Below are 22,144 nucleotides of genomic sequence, written 5' to 3' on the forward strand. Positions count from 1 at the left end.
ATACAGTCAATATTGGGTGGCATTTCCATTGCTGCGGTTTGGTTTTATTTAGATATATCTGACATTAGTAAGAAGAAATTTGGGCTCAGCCTATTTAGAGGCAATGCTAGAAACAGAATTATTTAGATAACATTATACATTATGCTTCATGCTTGCTATTTCTGTACTACAATTTTGACACACTTTTTACACATCATCCTGGTCACTGTTTTTGTGGTGCACTGGTGACTCTTCCTTTTTACCTTCAGAGGATAGCCCCATGAAGGAGTAGCAATTAAATGACTGACAGCTACAAGGCTGCTGTTAAAATCCTCTGAGAATTTACCTCTCTGCCTTGGCTGCATCCCTCTGTGAGGGCACGAAGCTGTGACCTGATTAAAAGGTCTCAGGGGCAGAGAAGAGGGCAGGTGGCACAGCACCCTCTGTAAGCTGCTGGGGCTGTTGGCTGGTGTGCCACAGGTCTGCCAGCTTGGAGCAGAGAGAAGTCAGCTGGAACCTCATAGAGTCACAGAATGATTTGGGTTGGAAGGAACCTTAAGAATCACCCAGTCCCAAACCCCCGACATGGGCAGGGACACCTTCCACCAGACCAGATTGCCAAACCCCATCCAGCCTGGCCTTGAACACCCCCAGGGATGGGGCATCCACAGCTTCTCTGGGCAACCCAGGCCAGTGCCTCACCACTCTCAGAGTGAGTAATTTATTCTAAATATCTAATTAAATCTCCACTCTTTTAGTTTAAAGCCATTCTCCCTCCTATTACTACACTCCCGGACAAAGAGTCCCTTCTAAACTCTCCTGTAGGCCCCCTTTAGGTACTGGAAGGCCACTACAAGGTCTCCCTGGAGTTTTCTCTTCTCCAATTTCCTCAGCCTGTCTTCACGGGAGAGGTGCTCCAGCCTCTGGTCATATCTGTGGCCCTCCTCTGGACTTGTTCTAATATGTCCATGTCTTCCCTGTGCTACACTTTCTTGTACCCCAGAGCTGAAAATCAGACTCCAGGTGGGGTCTCACAAGAGCAGAGCAGAACGGGAGGATCACCTCCCTTGTCCTGCTGGCCACACTGCTTTGGATGCAGCCCAGGATTTGGCTGGCTTTCTGGACTGCAAGCACACATTGCTGGCTTGTGTTGAGCTTCTCATTAACCAACACTCCCAGGTCCTTCTCACCTCCCAGGCCTGTCCAGGTCCCTCTGGATGCCATCCCTTCCCTCCAGCATGTTGACCACACCGCACAGCTTGGTGTCATCAGCAAACTTGCTGAGTGCACTCGATCCCACTGCCCATGTCACTGACAAAGATGTTAAATAGTGCCAGTCCCAATGCTGACCCCTGAGGAACACCACTCATTACTGATCTCCACGGGGACAATGAGCCATTGACCACAACTTTGAGTGAAACCATCCAGCCAATGCCTTACTCACTGAGTGGTCCATCTGTCAAATCCATATCACTCCAATTCAGAAGTAAGGATATAATGCAGGACTGTGTCAAATACTTTGCACAAGTCCAGGTAGATGATGTCAGTTGCTCTTCCACTATCCAACAATACTATAACCCTACTGTAGAAGACCGTCAGATTTGTCAGGTATGATCTGCCCTTACTGAAGCCATGTTGGCTGGCAACAATCACCTCTTTGTTTTCTATGTGCTTTAGTTTCCGGGAGGATCATCTCCATGATCTTGCCAGGTACAGAGGTGAAACTCACTGGCCTGTAGTTCCCCAGGTCTTCCTTTTTTCCTTTTTTAAAATGGGGGGTTATGTTTCCCCTCTTCCAGTCAGTGGGGACTTCACCAGACTGCCATGACTTCTCAAACATGGTGGACAGTGGCTTTGTAACTTCATCTGTCAGTTCCCTCAAGACCCACAGATATGTCTCATCAGTTCCCAAGTACTTGTGCATCTTCAGGTTCCTTAGATGGTCTCAGACCTGGTACTGTCCTACAGCAGTTCTTTCAGTCCCACATCATTCATACATTCATCCATACATCATTCTCTCAGTCCCACCCTTTGCTCTCTGTGGGTGTGCCCACAGCTCTTGTTTGTGCCCAGAGCTCTTGTTTGTGAAGACTGAGGCAAAAAGGCCATTGAGTACCTCAGTTTTCTCCATATCCTGGGTGATCAGGTCTCCTGTTTCATTCCACATTTTCCCTAGTCTTTCTTTCATCACAGATGTACCTACAGAAACCTTGCTGCCTCCTTTTCCTCTGTTTCAGCTAGGCTTTTCTGAGGATAGAATTGACATAGTTACAAATGTGTACCTTTATAAAAAAGTAGCAGAAAAAAGTGTAGTGGCTTTGAGGACATGTATCTACACAGACATTTAAATAGAGTAACAATGAAAGATAAAATATATTCCCAATAGATGCACAGATATCATCGTAATTGTAGGATGGCTTTTACTGTCTGTCTTCTGAATGTAATGGGGTAACTCATCATTACTTCTGAAAGCTAAAAATAAATTTACTTTGCACCAAAGATCATTGAAGTCATGCCAGCTTTCAATTTCTATAATAACCATGGAAGAAGTCCTCTGATATAATCAGAATTATCTAAACTATTCCATTATGCCTGAATAGGCTCCCATAACTTCTACAAGCCTGTATTTGAAGTAATAAGTTGTCTCCCTGGTTTCAAAGAGAGAGAGAGAGAGACCCAAATCACAAACTAAATTCAGAAGAAGCTGATTTCAGACAGCAAAGCCATTTGTTGCAAGTGTTCACAATAAAAATCCAACACTGACTTTATCAGGTGGCTACCCAAAGATATTTATATTTTCATTTCCTCCTCTATAATTTGCTTCCTTATAAATGTGATAGAAATATGAAGGAAATTAAAAGCTTGTTCTTACATTTAACTTAAGATGTGACAAGAATGAATGGAGATACTAGAGAAATATTTCAACCATGACAGTATCAAAATAATTTCTGTAATGGACAGTATCAAAATAATTTCTGTAATGAATTAGTACCTAAACCAATTTCTTTTAAAAGTACTTCCCAAGCTATTCAAAACCTTTTGTAGATTTTGCCTAAATATTAACCTGGGTTGATAACTGTCCCATAAGGCATATTTTTTCTCTGACAGGTAATATTGGGATGATATTTCACAAAAAATAAGCCATTACAGTCAGCTCACCCGAATTGGCAAATTTCTTAGGGTTGTGTGTTCAAATGGAACCAGAGTATTATTGTTGCCTGTACTGCCATAAGAAGTAATGTTTGGAGGAAATACAGATGCATACCCCAAAACTGAGCCTATCTATTTTCTATCTGCATTCCTGGCTCTTTGAGACCTAAACCCAATTTTAGTCCAACTTGAAAATGATGCTTGGGAGGAGCAAGACTGGAGAAATGTGTGAACAAGGTTGTAGAGTCAAGACATACTCACTTCAACTGGAAAGCACTGCATCTGGAGTTGTTTGTTGATGGTAAATCTTTCTGCTTCAGAAACAAGACACAGACTTCCATCTTAACACAGGCCAAATGCAGTCACTGTGGCAGGGATACAAGCCTAGCTAATATTCTTGACCTGTTGGCCATCTCTGTAGTTGCCTCCTGAAAATTGTATGATGATGGCCTTAACAATCAAAACAGAAATTCTAAAAAAGATACATAATAGAAAATGAAGCTCTGATGTCAAATTAACAAAACTTAGTTGATCTTGCAGCTTCAAACAGATTTATCACTTCAAAGTATGTAGCCAGTAATACATGAGTGGGACACGTGACTTGGTACGGATGCCGTCTATAGTATTCAAGAAGGAAACTATGACAGAACATAAGGAAAGGTAGACTGAGCATTCTGATTTCATACTGACAGAAGATCTGGAATAAAGTAAGTTTTTGATTCAATAGCTTGTAGGATGGTAGTTCAAACAGGAATTGCACAGATGATTACCAAGAGCTGAAGACTGAAATGGGAGGAGAACATTTTAGGCCTCACAGAAAGTCAAAATTGTCTGAATATGAGCTAAAGAAATGTGATAATAATGAGTGCCTAAGAGCTTTGAAGACATTGATAAAACGAAGAGGTAGACAGTGGCACTGGAATAGGTAGGCATATCATAAGCATAACAGTTGTCCAGAAATATGTTTAAAAGCAAATCTCAGAAATCAGAAGCAATGGAAACAGCTTATTTATTTATTTATTTATTTATTTATTTACTTATTTATTTTTTAATGTACATTACAAGAAGGAAGGGGATTTCCCAGAATAGAGGACAGGACTGCAAATGCCAATTAAAAAAAATAAATAACAAAAACTCTAGATGCTCATGTCTTGACCTAATGAGCAGACATCACTCAAATGATCAGACAGAGCTTGGACATTGAAAGCTTGACCTTTGATATGTTTCTGCATCATTGCTAACAATGTCAGTTTTGTTACATAAAGCACAGTTAGGCAGGTGCTATAAGAAAGTGTATGATTGATAGAGACAGCAAAGTAAACTTGTACAAGAACATTCATCTTGGCAAACTGCTACATCAGTCAATGAATAACTTGGAGTGATCCATGCAAATGTAATGGTCAAGATGCTCTTGAAGATGCTTTTCCTCCCTGCACCTCTGAAGCTTATTTCTGATGCTGTCCAATTGCAGGTGCCTAAGGAGGAATATAAGAAAAGGACCAAAAAAAATATAATAAAATAAAATGTTGATATGTCTCTGGAGTATTTCTCCAGTCAGTTACCACCTTGGGATTTCTGAGTATATATATTTAGAATTTTCAAAGAACCTGTCTCCCAAATTTGTTCATCTCTGATTGAACACATGCAAACTTTTAGTGAAATAAATGTAACAGGTTAGTATTCAATGGTAGTCACTTTATAACCTTTTCTTCATTTACTATTCCTCAAAGACATGAAAAGCACTTAAATGGTAAAGACATTGCAATGAGTAAAACTGAACAACATGTGTAGGTATCAGTACAGACCGACTCAAACGTATGCTGACTTTTATCCTGACATGATTTTTTTTTTTTTCCTGTAGAAATTCCTCAACAGAAATGCTTCTGCAGTTAAAATGATCATCTCTGCTGCTGCCTTTCCTAATAAAATTACTAGATGTCACCAGGGTTTTCAAAAGTCTCTGGCATACTAGGTGAGGAATGCCTTCCAGATGGCCTCTTAATGGCCAGCCTTATCTTGGATGTCAATCCAGATGGAGGACATCCTTGTGTTAACACATTCTTATCATTAAATCATCTTATGATGCAGAGGCACAAGAAGCGCAAAGTACCTCTTCCACCTTAGTTTGATCTAATCCAATACTGAAGATTATCTGAATTTCTGTGAATTAATATTTTGGAGATGACTGGTTTATCTTTTTTGTTTGTTTGTTTGTTTTTCTTTTTCCCCTACCACCAAACCTTAAAAACATAGAGGAAAAGCAGATTGCAAAAAAAAAAATTTCTATGCATGTTTTATATACATGTGTGTTAGCAAATAAACAATAAACAATAAAAAGGCTAGCCCTTAGAAAGTAAAAAGATAAAATACACTGTTGTCCTATTGTTCTTTACAATAAACACCACTACCTTTTAATTTGATATGTCTTTACCATGGTTTTCTTCCTCATGAAATGTTTAAACTCCAGCAACATTATTTGCTTAAAATAAGACTTAAAAAAGGACTATGGCTGTCATTATGTAAAGAACAACATAAACCTATACCTAATATATCAAACCAGGAGTTACTTAGGTAAAATTTCTTTCTATGCTTGTTATTTTAAGTGAAGCAGCAATACATTGTACTTCTCTCATAAACGATTACCAACTGAGACCAGTAGGCAGAAAATTACTTCTCACCAGTGCATTTACCAGTATTTATAGTGTGAAGACTGAATTACTACCTGTTTGATATTTTTTAAATCTCCCTTTTATACCAGTTTAATTTAAGAGCACCATGAACTGCATGCAATGTGTACCCAGAAAGTAGTTTTCATGCCCCTAGACATAACAGAATAGTTTCACAGCATGTTCTTGGATATCATAGCAGCAGAATATGCAGTAGTATAGGCAATGTCATGGTAAGGGTGGAGAGCCAATCATCTACATGTTTTTGAATTCTTAATAGCCCTCAGGAGCTTAATGCAGTCACTATTGCCAAACAGATAGGAGCCATTTTTGTAGTCTTTATGCACTGCTATTCTTTCATTGACCAGAGAAACATCATAAAATAAGGTCTATGTTAGTACACAAGATAACACAGTTGACTCAGTGGATTTCTCAGGGATAATCACAGTTTATGTTTAGGGCTGTCTTCCTTCCACAAAAGAGTAGGTGACATTATCACACTAGACAGCACAGTATCAGATTGTTTCTTAAGGAGGCATCATCAAGCATCCCCCCAGTAAGAAGTTTGCTATGTAACTTTGTGTCTTAGTGTCAGATCAATGTATCTTTAATCTTTTAAACCTATCTTCTTTTACTGACAGCCCTTGAGTGATACAGTCATTTATTTGTTCTGAAGTCAGAAATATCCCAGTACTTTGATTAGAGATGATACTTCATGTAATTTCAAATTGCCTTTGTTTTCTGTTATTTGATAAATTGGAATCGAAATAAAACTGCTCCGTGATTTTACTCACACATCCATGCCTTAAGTATCTTCAGGGTGCAGCTTTTGTTCTGCTTGTGGTGTTGTAAATAAAACTGTTGACAAATCTCCTGTGTACCACCCTTTCTAAGTCCATAGATCAGTCTTGAATATTCCATACCATAGAACTCAAATTTTATCCCGTATCTCAAAGTAATAAACATTAAATGTTGGTGCACCCAATTGTGTGGAATCATATGCATTTTTCTTCTTCAAAATGAATGTAGCAAGGGTAACTGCTTAGGCTATATGCATATTTCTTAGATAGATATATACAGGTGCAGGTTGGTACATAATCTACTACCTCATATTTATGTTTAAATAATCAAATATAGATATTCTTTTTCTTATCAAACAAGTTACTAGTGTGACCTAATTGACAAAGGAGAAAAATACGCAGAAGGCTGATAAGGAAGTACAGGACTGTGAGGAAAGAAAGGAAAGGAGGAAAAAAAAATCAAAAATCCCTTAGACTTCAGAAGAAAAGACTTGTGGAAGATAGAAACAGCTAAGCATTGTGGAATATTAACCTCTGATCAAAATCCTCCCAACCTTCTTTCTTAAGTGGAGAACCAACTCAGAAAGGTAGGAGTGTTTTTTTGTTTTGTTTTGTTTTGTTTTGTAAAAAAAAAAAAAAAGTACTAGGTGACTAGGTGTCCTTACGATTTTTTCTCAGTCAGGGACGAGTAAGGGCCAGCTGTTCCCTAGGTGCATGTGCACTGGGAACAAAGTGTGGCTCCAGAGCAGGCAGAGCCCCAGTTGGCATGGTCTTACAGGGTGTGAACACAAGGAGGGCCGGATGCTGGTAACAGGATCCATTGATGGACCCAGGCAAAGTCTAAGTGTGGTCCAGGGCCTATGCAGGGACTCCAGTCAGGAGCAGGAAACAAGACTGGAGACAGGACTAGAGGCAAGGTTCCGGCTTGAACCTAGAGACAATTCAGCAGACAGGACTAGAGAAAGGCTTGGAGCCAAGTTACAACCTACATCCCTGGGACCTGCCAGGAGGGAAGCAGGTCCATCCAGACCAGCGCTACTGCAAGACAGCAGAGGCCAGAGGCTCTGATGACATGGCACTCCTTTGGCAGTGGGTAGGGGCCCTGGGTGGGTCTGGTCAGGGCCAGTCAGGCCTCCTGCTGCACACAGGGCCCTGACTTTCTCTGGTAACAACTGAAACAGACCCAACGAGGTAGGGACTCTGAAGGTTGAATTTGTCCACAAGCTTTTAGATTACTTCCAAAGCTCCTCAATTATTTCAGGCCTCTTGAGGGGAGGGAAAAATGTATTAACCCATCAAAATGAGCTAAACCTTTTGTCCTACTCCACATATGTTTATGTTTGGAGTCAGGGGCATATACAGAGTCACCCATGCTTCCCACAGAGGAGATGAAGTGCATTAACTCCAGATGTCACCGGCTTTGTTCTCCATTTGCCACCTTGCTCCCTCATGCTGTGACAAACAGAACTGCCACACATCTCTGTGACACGTCTGGGACGGCACAGCTGCTGCTGTGTCTCCAGGGCAAACACCTGCTCTTTCCCTAAATTGTAGGATTACGATTGAATGTGGTGTTGCTGTGTTATTATTAGTCTTATTGTTGTTGTTATCATTGCAATTTCTAACATGTGTTTGTTGGGAACTGAAGTTCTGCTTTTTTAACTCTGGTATGAATGCTCAGAAAAGCCCTACCGTTGTCCTCTGCAAACCTTACAGAGGGGAAAGCCAGAAGGATATAACAAAGTCAGATTTATTTGCTGCTGAGTGGGTGATTTTCTAAGTCTTTCTTTTTGTCTGTTGCACTTTTTTAATTTGGTTCAAAGGTAAACTCAAAGGTAACCCTGAATACTGACTTATTTACTTAATACTTGTTACATTAAACCTCTTATCATGTCAGTTGTGCCCATTAGCTTTCAAATACTAAATACAGCTATATGATTAAAGTATTGCCTATTCAAATATTTTATATCAGTAGGTGTTATCTATCCTGAATACCTATGTAATACACATTGCATTGCAAGAATTTCTCTTGCCCAATCTAGTTTTATTAGGCAATAAAAAAGTGCAGAGAGAATTGTGTACTGCTTACCTGAACAGGTGTATCATGACAACAAGGTACTGAGATATTCTTTGGGAAATAAGCATTTGTGCTCTTTTATTCTTATCTAGGCGTTAAAGTTATTGTGCAACAGAGTACATAGATTTTGAAAATTCAGGAAGCCTAAAAGGTTATTTTTCAGAAGATTTGCTTCTGCATATACTTGGGGTTCTCTAGTATTTTTACACTAGAAATGGAATTATAAAATTTGTACTTCAGATAGTACACCAATACAAACTGCTGAGATGACAGGTTCAGAAAAATTTTCTTTCAAAAACAATTAAATGAACAAAACCCAAAAGCATCAAACACACACACAAACAAACAAACCAAAACAACAACAACAAAAGAAAGTAAAGCAGATCTCAGAAGTCTATCCAGATTTTCAGTTAAACAGGTGTTAATGAAACAAAAGAATTGCCTGGAAGACACTGACTAAAAATCCTTCCCCCTTTGAAAGATTGGTCACAGTTCCTTATCTTTTGGTGTTTTAATTCTTCCAGAATTTGATCATGTCTTAGCAATAGTGGAGCAATCACACAGCTGTTTTTCTCTGTTCTGTTTAAGTTAAGGATTTATGAAATCCTCCTTATAAATTGTGGAATCTCTAGTAAGGGCATACCTCTTTTTCCTTTGCAGCTCAATGTAAAAGCTCTGTCACGTTCTTATGCTGTAAAGTTTCTAGAGGAATTTTAAGTCTTCATCTACTTTAAAAAGGGCTGATGCTTCCAGAGCTGTAATGGTTTAATATTTATCAACACACATCTAAAGATTGCTTAGAACTTCTCTACAAATGAAGGAAGTAATGTCAGCATTTTCCAACATACTTTCTGTAAGGTTCTAAGGGACCTATAATTGGTTATGGTGTTCTGTTTGATCATAGTCCAACTAATATACACAGATTTACCCCTATGACTGTAGATGAAGTTTAATTTTCTGAGTGTATCAATCTAATATTTTATTATACCAAATTCAGCCTAAAAAGAGGGATGATTTTCCTGGCTGAACAAGCTTAGCAGTCCTACAGAAGGATCATAAAGAATGAACATCACATTCAGTACAGAGAAAGAAACAGGACTGCGCAATGAGGATAGGGGAATGAAAGAAATGTGGCCAGTTCTTTCAGTGACAACCGCTGCTAATGTTGGTTCAGCTGTCCTCTTTAAATACATTTGCAGTTGATTAGAGTATCTACGTTATAAACTCCTAATAAACATGTCTGTGTGGGCTGTTCAATAGAGACCAGGACTGAATCAGCTACATAGAGCAGAACTGAGGAGTCTGTCTCTGAAATCAAAACTGAATAAATACTTTAATGTTACATAATGGCTTAGTTAACATATAACTTGGAAAAAGCTTGAAATGTTGCAATGGCCTAGTTCTTGTATTAGATGTCTTTTTGCTGTTTGCATTAAAAAATGAAAAGTAAAACAATTAAATGGGGCTAAGGAACAAGCTTTTGAACTAATTCGTTTATATGCACTTATTTGAGACTTCTTAGGGTTCAGATATAACTTCTGTAAATATTTCAGCTACAGTGAGCATGCCTTACCTCAGGGTGGCATGATTTGAGCATGACTTACCATTCACTTACACTTCCTGAACTTGACAGTGATCGCACATGGTTTGTACAGTCATGACTCTGCAATTCTGGGCAAAGAGCCATGCAATAGTACTGGCTCAGAGCAGTTCAGCATTAACATAAAGTTTGGCTCTTAACAGGTCTCCTTAATATGATAATGGGCCTCAGCTAATTCAGTTTTTTTTTTTTTTTTTTTTTTCTGTTATTTGTTATATTTGTTATGAAAATTTTTATTTTCTGACTTATGTTGTCCATATGTTGAACCAGAATCCCAACTCAAATGAAGAAGGATCAACACTCAGACTCAGGGAGCACCCAAAAAAGTAAACTGCAGCAGGAAGTTAAAAAATGCAGATTGGGATAGCTACTCTTTCAGTGTGGAAACGACAAGTGAGGGGTGACCTATCAATGTATATAAATATCTGAAGGGAGGGTGTCAAAGAGGATGGAGACAGTTTCTTTTCAGTTGTGCCCAGCAACAAGAGGCAATGGGCACAAACCGAAGCACAGGAAGTTCTGGCTGAATATGAGAGGGCAATTATTTACTGTGAGGGTTACAGAGCACTGGAACAGGTTGCCCAGAGAGGTTGTGGAGTCGCCTTCTCCGGAGATATTCAAAACCCTCCTGGATACCCTCCTGCACAATGTGCTCTAGGTAATCCTGCTTGACAGGGATTTGGATTAGATGATCTTCAGAGGTCTCTTCCAACCCCAACCATTCAGTGATTCTGTGACTTTACAGCTCACAGCAGATAGGAAATGCTGATCAGAAACAGTGTGTCTTAAGTGGAAGGAGAACAATAGAATCAGCAGCTACTGAGAGCAGAGACTGAGACAGGACTAATCAGTGGAGATGAATGAGAGAAAAGAACTGGAATAACAGTAAGTGCAGCACCGAGAGGAAGGAAAAAAAAAAAAAAAAAAAAAAAAAAAAAAAAGCAAGTAACTAACCATTTCCTAAACAAGGCAAGTGTTCTAGGGAGACAACAGGGACTTCAAATATTCTAAAACAATATCCTAATGCATATGCTTAGGAGCTAGATGATTAAACCTGCAAAAGAAACTATAAATCTTCATTTCATGTTTTTCAGTGTTTCATCTTGTTTGGGTATAAAATTTAACAGCTATGTCAGAACCTGTCATTAAAATAGCAGTATAGAATGACGGGGAAAGCTGAGAAGCCTCAGATGCTAATAGCAATTCCTTTGGTATGTTTTAACTTATCAAGGATTCATAATTTTTTGTCATTACAACCACTTTCTTGAAGAACAACATGGCAAAATACTAACTAATTGATGAATAAAGCAAAAGAAAGTTGGATTTTCTGTAGTACCATGATGTCTGGAAAGTTATATGGTTTCATATTACACTTAATTGGAAAAAGCAAAAACATTTCAGATTAACTTATGTGTAACAAATAGAGTGTTCTACAAGAACACCACACTACACTTGTAGAACACTCTATTTGTTACAATAGACACTGAATTAATTAAGAGCAGTCTGTTAATTTATTACTGTAGTGATGACAATAATAGAGATCATCATCTTCTAATAGTGCTAATACATTAGTCTTCCAAAGTGCAAATATTTAAAATGTACCTACTCTGTACTTACGTTTACCAATTGCAAAATGGCATTATGCAACTCTGCCTTTGGCAATCTTTTTAAAAAACTGGAATAAATAATAGGTCAACTCACCTTTACTTTTTTACCAGATTAAGGTTAACATAAACCAGAAACAGTGTGTCTGAAAACTTAGGAAAGGGAAAGAGCACAATTGCACTTCCTCATCTGAGTGACAACCGCTTTTTAAAAGTGTACCACCACAGTAACTTCTGACATGTGCCCATGAGAAACTTCCAGAAACAAAAACTGTGATCCTCCTCACTGCTTCAACAGAAAACCTGCCCTCTGTTGATCAATATTAACTTTAAAATAAACTTAAAAGACAGAAATATGGTTTTCTAAAGAGATAGTTTAGGCTCATTTGTAGGAAAAGCACTGACCAAGAAGTGTTGACTAATCCACTATCTTCTTGCCTAAGCATTTTTTAATCAAGATAAGCAATACACACTGTTAAAAGGGACTAAGTACTCAGGAGCTCTTAAAGTAATAAAATACAATAGTGGTAATGAAATACAAAAAAAAAAAAGTAATAGATTCTTTCTTCTTTCCTGATCATATCTCATTGTATTCACTCCTTTACTCAAACACACACACATGAAAAAGAGAGGTGTTCAGGTCACCCATTACTGAAAAGCAGATAGCAGCACCTGTGAAATAGTTACCTTCCATTATGAACTTCTGACCAACACCAAATAATATTTGTCATTTTTTTTCTAAGTATTTTTTATTATAGATTAGATAGAACACTCTAGTAATTTTGAGACAGAAAGTATTTGTTGTAGAAATGGAACAGGAAATGGATGAAGAGACCTATTTCAAATATATGAGTGTAAGAGACTTTAAAGCAGTATAATAACCTAAAAAGAGAGAGAGAAAGAGAGAGAGAGAGAATCACAGCTTTAAGGATTCTATTTCCTTCTAAAATAATTACACTTTTCTGAGGTTTTAATCCTGTTCATAACTCGTACAGATACGAAGTTGATAAACACACAAAATACCCATGTTTCTCTATGCATTCCTTAAACCATTTGCATACATTTGTTTGTTGTCCTATGAACTATGAAGTAAATTATTCACTGCCAAATAACGCAAAACTGGTATTTCTTTTCAAGGTTTCATGAACTGGTCTTCATAATCTTTCTGCTTAAGAAAGACCCAATAGAGGCCAACACACTCTCAGTCACGTGATTGTACTTAGCAGAGAACTAAACACAAAACACTTAGCAAGGCATAAAAAGTTAATATAAAAATTAATCTCCCTTCCGTGCCCTGTCAGTCCAGTCGTATTTTTCTACACACTCCTCTGCCCTGTGAAAATTGTTTTGATAGTGGATTTAGAAACAGAACACTGCAAACTACTTCCCGCACTCTTGTTACAGGTTGAATAGATCTTAACCCACTTCCCAATCCTTGCCTTCTGATGAATCTCAGTATTCTTCTTCACTAGTTTTAGAGGGCTACAAGGAGCTAACAGGCCATAGAAATGCCACTTGGATGGAGTGTAGGAGGGCCTGTGGTGGGAAGGGATCTGCCAGCTCCTCTGATAAGTAAACATTATCAGCATGTGATTAGGTTTGTGAAAGAACAGAATGTTAAACCTGAGTGTCACTTCATATTGATTCACAGATCACATACAAATATTTCACCAAGTTTTGATGAATGCCATGCCACTTTTAAAAATTATGATAAACTGTGAGAAACATTTGCTTTATAGCTGTTTTTAGGAAAAAAAAATTAAAAACTTTATTTTAATTCTGAGAGTCTTTCAAGCTTACTCAATTTTGTACTGGAATGTGGCCAATATTTTGTACTTTTGGTTTATTCATAACTGCTGAATGACCTCAATTTTTAGTTAAATAGATACAGAATTGGTAGTAAATGGAAGCTAAAATATGTCCTTTCATTAACAAAATATCTTTTTTACCTATTTACACCATGAAAATCTACAAAATTTAAATCATTATAGTCCTAGTTGTCCCTCAGATGAGAAAGTGTGATTGTGCTCTTTTCCCTTTGCTAATTTTTCAGCATTGTAGGTGGCATTTTGTTCTACCAGTGATAATAACTTTAGTAAAATACACATATCTATGGACTTGATTATACTTCAGCATTTGCTGAACTTCAGATGATGGACATGTAGACAGAGAAAGTATTAAAAGCTGCACTGAACTACAAACAGATAATGGGAAGTGGTGATGAAACCAACTAGGCCAGAAAGGGATTTAATATTTGTACATTTCTACTCAGGATAACAGGAAGGATACAAAATAAAATTTCAAATCCTTCTTCCTTCTGGAACAAACTACGCCAAACAGGGAAGAAAGTTACTTGCTGTAACAACAAGCTTGTCTTACAATTATTGCTTTGATAGAGGAATAGCAGATTGGTGCTCCATCCTCCACACCATTCAGGCTTGGAGCCAGTAGGTACACCGCATGGCATCAGGGCAGAAATCAGATTATTCTAAAAGCTTGCCTTCAGTGCTTAAGCAGGGAGATACTTTTTTTTTTTTTTTTTTTTTTTTTTTTAATTATGTACTTTGTTTTTTTTTTTTTTTCTGCTTCTTTTGGTTTCTCAGTTCTGGTCTTCTCTTCCCATTTCCTTTTTGTTTTTCTTTGAAATTTTCTTTTGCTTCACCACATTTATCTTCTTTCCTATTTCCTTAAGTAAAACACCAGTTTGAGACCCTACTAAGCACAACCACACACTTTCTATTTACTTTTCTTATGTTTTTATACATCTTCTACACAAACTACCTACTGTCTCCTTGCTCCTTTTTTTTTTTTTTTAATTCTAATTCTGTTGATCAAAATAATGGCACTAAGCCACCTTCTTTTCTTCAGAACTGTTGGTTCTCTACATGGTTCTCTATAGAAATAACTATAATCTTTAACTTTAATGCATAAAATTTATTTTGCAAGAGTTAGGTCCTCAATCACTTGAATTTTATTCTTTGTAAAAACACCTGTAAATTAGCCACCAAACTGTCACAAGATATATGAAAACAAGTATAAGTCATTCAAGAAATTTGTTTGCAGCATTCCTCCTGCCCCAAGAGGAGGAGAGATTACAAGTCAGGATCATGCTAACACACTGGAGTAGACTGGTTCACAGCTTCCTAAACTGTAAATAACATTTCTTGCCATTTGCTCTTACACTGCCAGTTGCTGTAGTCTGTTAACTATAGTGGTCAGGCTTGGCTGCCATGGCTGCCACTGTGGCAAGAACTCTCAGGCCTAACCTGCATTTTGTTTTGCCGTGGAGTAGGTAGAGGCAAAACCTACAAAAGTAGGTGGTCCCTTCTGGAAATGATGGAGTAAGGTCCTGGAATATTCAATAAAGTCTTGTGAGGTCTTATGAAGTTTACGCAACAATATCTATGCCTTGTTGGTGTCCCACATATTTGTAAGCCTGACTTCTTATTTCCACACGTTCTCCCCCTCTCCCCAGGGTCTTACCAAGTTCTTTGTGTGGACGCAGCAGCAAATAAACAGCAATGCTGCAGGGTACAGTAAGTGTTACTATGTAGGAGTGTTTACACCATTTGGACAAGCAGACTAAGAATACTAGGGCCATAGGACATTAGGGAATACAGGACAAATAGGAGAGGAAAACAGAATGGAATTACATGTACAATTCATAGCAGCTCATTTAATTTCTGTATAAATTTGAAATATACTCATGTGACATCTCCCTCTGCAAGAACACCAAAAAGGGAAGGAAAAAAGGTTATTTCCATCTACACAGCTGGATACTGTTAACAGTACTTTTTCTAAAGAATGTAGGAATTCCCAGAATGCCTTTTAAACTGGAAAGTAGAGAACCACAGCTTGTAACTATGACTGGGCTTAGCTTACTTTTACCCAGTTGTAGGGTGTGATTCTCTATTAACCAGATTTCTTAACAGTATATCCTGTATTAGGCAGAAATGTCTGAGAAAGGTTTATTCTTTTGATTTCTTTTTTGTTTTTAAACTTTATAAAGGGAGTTTAAGAGACAAACAAATGAAAAGCTGTACAGGCTACAGACCTGAAAAGTAAAAGGCTACAGTTGAAAATCAACTGATGATGAGAACCACATAATCAGCGACAGTTTGAACTGATTACCACTGAAAATGAGAGATCTCTGTTTCTCTTCTGTTCACCCCAGGTGCCTTGTGCTTTTGTGATATCTCATAGCACTAAGAGAGGCCCCTTTTATGTGCTGAAATCTACAATCTTCTACTTTATCAGAATTTTTTTTTTTTTTTTTTTTTTCCTTTTCCCTTTAAACTGCTTTATTAATTAGTTCTGAGGGAGAGGGAGGTTTTACTGATCTCAGGAGCAAACTGTTGGCCTGACCTAAGCAGCGTTAGCAGAAACACCCTGTATTCCACACAGATACCACATACAGCTTGACACATTTAGGGGCAGATAGTTAATGATGGCAGTGCACATTGTGAAAAAATCCTGCTTCTGTTTGTCTGTTTCTTTGAAATACATAGAATGCACGGTTCATTATAAAGCTATGCTTTTAAAAGCAAGGTATTTAGGTGCATCCCAACATCAAGACTTGCCTGTGTGTTCTAGTTATCTTATTGTTTTATTCTAATTGGCTTACTTCTCCAGTGTTACAATTAAGCTAAACGCGCGGTTTCCTCTGTGCTTTATATTGTTAGTTTTGGGCCAAATGTTACTTGTACACTGCAACACCATTTTCCTACATCTATCACCCCTGCTAACATTGCCTGCTTCTTTGTCACTCACTGTTTTCCTTCCCTTTTTTTTTCTTTATACTAAAATATCCCATCAAGTGCATTTGAGTGTCTGTTTGGAGCAGGTACTCTTCTGTACTGTAGCTGATGTAGCTCTTTTTAAATATTTATAAAGACCGTATCACTATAAAACTGGGTTAATTTTTCACTTTTGCTATTCTAGCATCAGTGAAGCCCATGAATTGCATGAAATTCTGCGGAAGAACAATTTGGCTCAATGCCTTTGACTTTCAGCTTTTAAGAGCCATACTTTATTTCAGGCATAATGATTAAACCAAAAGAGACTGATTGCACAGAACTCATCAGAAATTGAAAAATGCAGATCAGCTGGTGCCATAGCTCACAAAAGAATTAAAAGACAACATTGCATGACCCAAAGCATTTCACCATCTGTACTTTGCAACACATGGAAGAGCACACTGAAGCGATAAAAGGGATACAAAGGAGAAAGAATAAAAGGCATGTTAGCTGTGGCTCAGCTGGAAATGAATATTGCTAGTAGCAATAGGCTCTGAGATCAAATGACAAATTTGCTTTTGTAGAAAATCAAATAGAAGGTATGAACACAGTAATAGTTATTTAGCAGTCAGAGTTTTCAAAAACCTGCTTAGCCAGCTGGCTTGCTCATTTTGAAAAAACAAACAAACAAACAAACAAACAAAAAAACCACTAATTTGAGGTCCTGCTCCTATAATTAATTTTATGGTGTACTAAGATTTTCATATGGTTAAAAACTTAGAAGCTATGCAAGCTGTGCAAGCCCCAATAAAATGGGTTTGTCCCAAACCTAAAAACCAGTTTGTGCATTTTAAAGTTCCAGATCTGTTAGAAGGAAAGTTATATGAACAGGGTTTATTTCCATCAGCACACTGTATATAAAATTCCCTCTTCTCAAAACCTCTTCTTGGAGAGTAATCAAAAAAGTAATCCAACATTGTGCTGGGATTTTTATTTATTCTCCTGACAGAGGAACTGTCTTCTGCTTTGACCTTTCTGAAGATCTAGTGGGAATTTACAGCTGAACTGGTATTCTGTCAGACTTTGTACATTTGGGTGAAAAGGTAGAAATACAAGAGAATTAGGCTGATGAAAGACTTTCATTTTTGGTGGAACTTCTGACCCTTTCTTATCTTTCCTTGGATGACCTCTGGATTGGAGCTCTCACTGATGTCATTCAAGTCAAAAAGCCTTGAACTATTGTCATCATTACCCTAGGCAGATATTTGAAACTTTCTTAATGTCTTAAAAAACAACGCAGAAAAGAATCCTGCTCTTTGGAAATGTTGTACGTTGATATATGTCACATGGACATATGTCAGGTTAATATATATATTAAAAATATGTATATATGTAAAAAATATGTATATATACTGTGTATTTTATATATATATATATGACATATATAGCAGGTTAGCATATATATTCCACCACTGCACTGGAGGTTGGAGAGGGAACAACTCCCCACCTGCCTCACAACTCACTGGCATTAAAGAGACCTGTTCTCTGTCAGTACTAAAATGGCATCTGAGGGGTCATGGTCTGTTCTCAGCATTGGGAGTTCACAAAAACTATTGTGGTTGAAAATATGATATGTAATGGATATACAGAAATACAATAATAATAATAAAACCCACAATCATCATAAACTGAACTTTTAAAATGCTATCGGAAAAGAAAGAGCATAAAAAAGATTTTCAGGAGTGTTCATATACTTAAAAAAAAAGTGTTTACAATGTAACCAGTCTGTATTTCCTGATGTAACTTGTAAATCAGGTATCTGCCTCCAACTAGTGCTTATTCCATTACTGATTTTAGTCTTTTGCAGTTAACACTTGCTCTGTGTGCAAGTGTTAAACCAAAATTTATCGAGATGATGATAACACTACACACATGACAAAAACTTTACTACTATAATCCTTGTTTGAGTCCAGTATAGCCAAAGTTTTTCTTCTCTGTTTTACAGGTAGGAACACCAACATAAAAAAAATGAGTTGTGCCAAATGAAGTCAGTAAGAAAATTTCATACTTCCTCAGGTACTGTGAACTTGTACGCATTGTTATAGCACTATTAGTGGGAGGGTTAACTGCATCTAAGCACAGCAAAAGCCACATGAAATCACCTGTGAGGCCAAAACCATGTATTTATCAATATTTGGTTGGTTGATATGTTCTCATATCATGTTGCTGCTCACAGCTGTGACAGCATCAGTGCTTTGATGGAATTAATGTCTTTTAATGGAATTAATATCTTTGCAAGGATTATATACATCTACATAAGAAATGAAGTCTCTCTCTATGTATATCCTTGCAAAGATTTCTGTAAAAAGTTTTAAAAACTGAAAGCAAGAAAAAAAAAAGAATACCAAATTAAAATCAAGTCAAAAATTATGTCTGTGTTCAATTACATTGAGTTAACTCTCAAAATCATTAGCCTTTAAAACTTCAAATGTAATAAGATTTATCCATTTAACGTTAATTCTAACTACTTATAAATCACACCTTAACTTATTTACTAAAGGATGCTGCATATTTAAGCTGAAGCTAGTTAAATGTTTGACTACTGTAACCAAATTATCTTGTTTGAAACAAGATCTCAAAGTCAAAAATGAGATTTCCCGCTTTGTAATCTCTTCTTTTAAAGTCATTAATCTTTTATGCTTCCCTATAAGACACTATACTTCAGAATTTAACTGAACAATTAGAAATATGGCAACTTCTGTTTAGTACTAATTGTCCATATTTTCCAGTTTCTCAAGAATTTTAAAGCTAGAGCAAATTCTAGGAAACAGTATTCTGAGGCAATGCTTTCAGCTGTATACACTTGGTTAATTTTTTTTTTCCTTTAAAGTTGTTCTGTGCAATGAACCAAAGGGAACGCTATTTCAGGTACTTCTTGTATTATTGCATAAAGGGCAATTAAAACAACAACAACAAAGATATAGAATAAGAAATAGAGATGATGGGAAGGTTTATTATTATTATTTTACAATAGGTCTTCTTGATTTCTACATATCATCACAGGAGTACTAGACTTGTCTTCAGACTGACTTTTCTTGTAAGCTAGCTTGTGGCAGAATCCAGGTCTATCACATTCTGGGTCTTTCTCAACTCAAAAAATGCTAAGATTGATGACCATTCCCTGGGTCGTCAGCAGCCATCTTTCAATTGGAGAAAATTTCCAAATTTGTTTCCTCTCAGCTCCTCTGTTAATTTTCTTGTGCAGAGAAATATGTTTCAAGACAATAATGAAAATAAAATTACAAAAACAAAACAAAACAAAACAAAAACAAACAAACAAACAAACAAAATCAACAACAGCAACAACAACAACAAAAAAAAAAAGCCAAAGAAACAAACCCCAAAACAAAACCCCAAACCCCTTCCATTCACTGGTCCCATTATACAGGATAGAGTTCATTTCTGGATGATGGCTTTATGAAGGAATTAATTTTTCTTAATTTAGCCCTCAAATCAGTCATCTGCAAGAAAGTACAGTGATTGTTAAATGCCATTAGTTTGAAGGTTCATCTTTGTCAGAGTCTTGATATCCAGTAGGCAGCATGCAGAGGTTTAATTTATTTCTTTTGTGGAAGCAGTTAAGATTACTGGCAGAGCTTTACTTCCTTTCTGTTGTCCCAGTCTAATCAGATTAGTCATTTTTGGTGTGGAAGAAAAGTTAACTGCTTTTGAACAAGATGGAAGATAAAGACTGCCACCTACTGCATCCTGCAAGAAAATACAGTCTACATACAATAACATAGAACATGCTGGCAATCCCGCAACGGATCAACATAAGCAAACAGGACAGAACTTTCTTTTCTGAGATGTTTAAGGCACTGAAAAATAATTCTTTTCTTTTGGTTGTCTTGAGTCCAGTGCTCCAGCTGCCCTGTAAGAACGGTTTGGTTTCACAGAATCCTAGAATCATAGAATATCCTGAGTTGGAAGAGACCCATAAGGATCATCAAGTCCAACTCCTGGCACCACACAGGTCTACCCAAGAGTTTAGACCGTGTTACTAAGTGCACGGTCCAATCGCTTCTTAACTCCGCACGGCGGAGGCATACAGCGGCACCTTGCTTGCCATGTGTATCAGTTCTTAACTAAATGGGACAGGCTAATTACAGTGGAAATGATTCCAAACTATAAATAAAAATAAAACATGTCTTTTCCTATATTTCCTGTATTAGTGGATATTGGTATCAACAAATCGAAGACTTAGTAGGTATAGTGTACCTTTGTGAGATATTTAATGACAATACCTATTTGCTTCTTTTTTAGGGTAAATGTATGTACATTTGTTCTTTTATTCATTTACAAAGAAAGGAAAAAAAACATATTTTTTTCATCCTTGTCTGAATATTCATCTTCACCTTGTCATTATCCTGGGCATTGTCTTTTATGCATATAAAACTCTCAAACCTGAGTGAAGTCATATGGATGCTGATGAGAAAGTGGGCGGATATTGTGAAAACTTTGACCTAAGGCTATTAAATATGTATCAGACAACTCAATGTAATGAAAGAAACACAATTTCACTGGCACATAGGGGAGACAGGATGACCTGATTACATATTTTTAATCTCTTTATCATACTATAGTATAATCAAGATTCTTGACCATCTGTCCAATAATGATGGAAACTAGCATGAAATTTTTCATAAAAATGACAGCAAGAGCATGAACGAAGAAAAGAATAATCTGGTATCACCAAATAATAAAAAGTTATTCAACTTTTGCTGTTGGATACTGATGAACCTTGACTGCTTGTCACTCCACTCTACATTCAGGATCTTTTAGAGATTCCTGGCAGAACAAGGGCTGGCCAAAGGGTTATGGTTATTAGTGATTTAGAAGTACATAAAAACAAACAAACAAAAAACAATCATCATAGCTTATTATCTACAATTTCTTACATAGTTTTTTTTAGGTACTTAAAGTAGCTTGTAGTTGCACAGAATTTCTAGCATTCTCAGCTACATGCACTTTTGTAGCCTGGACCATCTGCAGATTGCATAAAAATACTTATAAATCAGCACGATTCAATCATACTGTATCCCCCAGACTCAGGCTTTACATAAAAGAACATGAGTCACTCACTCCATCCTGGGACAGAGGAAGAAGAAAACTGTGGATGTATCCCTGGCGACTGGGTTTTGCCATCCAGCAGCAACTCCTATCTAAGGACCATTTAGGGTTGGTGGCTACTTGAATTTATGGACAGAGCTCCCTGTGTTGTTTGGCTTCCCTGTTCCAATGTTCACCATACCCTGGCAGCCCTGCACCTAGGTACTGATAAGGTGAATGGGCTTTACCACCCTGTCAGTGGGTGCCCCACACCCGCTCTGGGTGACCCAGTGCTTGAGTTTCTATGACACTGTTGCCCTTATCACCTTGTCAATAGGTGTCCCTGCACCTGGGACCAGAGAAGGGAGAGGGTCATGGGTATACATTAGTAGCCTGTTTACATATTGTGAGTATTCGCCTGAT

Source organism: Aythya ferina (assembly GCF_964211825.1).
Source record: "Aythya ferina genome assembly, chromosome: Z".
Lineage (NCBI taxonomy): Eukaryota > Metazoa > Chordata > Aves > Anseriformes > Anatidae > Aythya > Aythya ferina.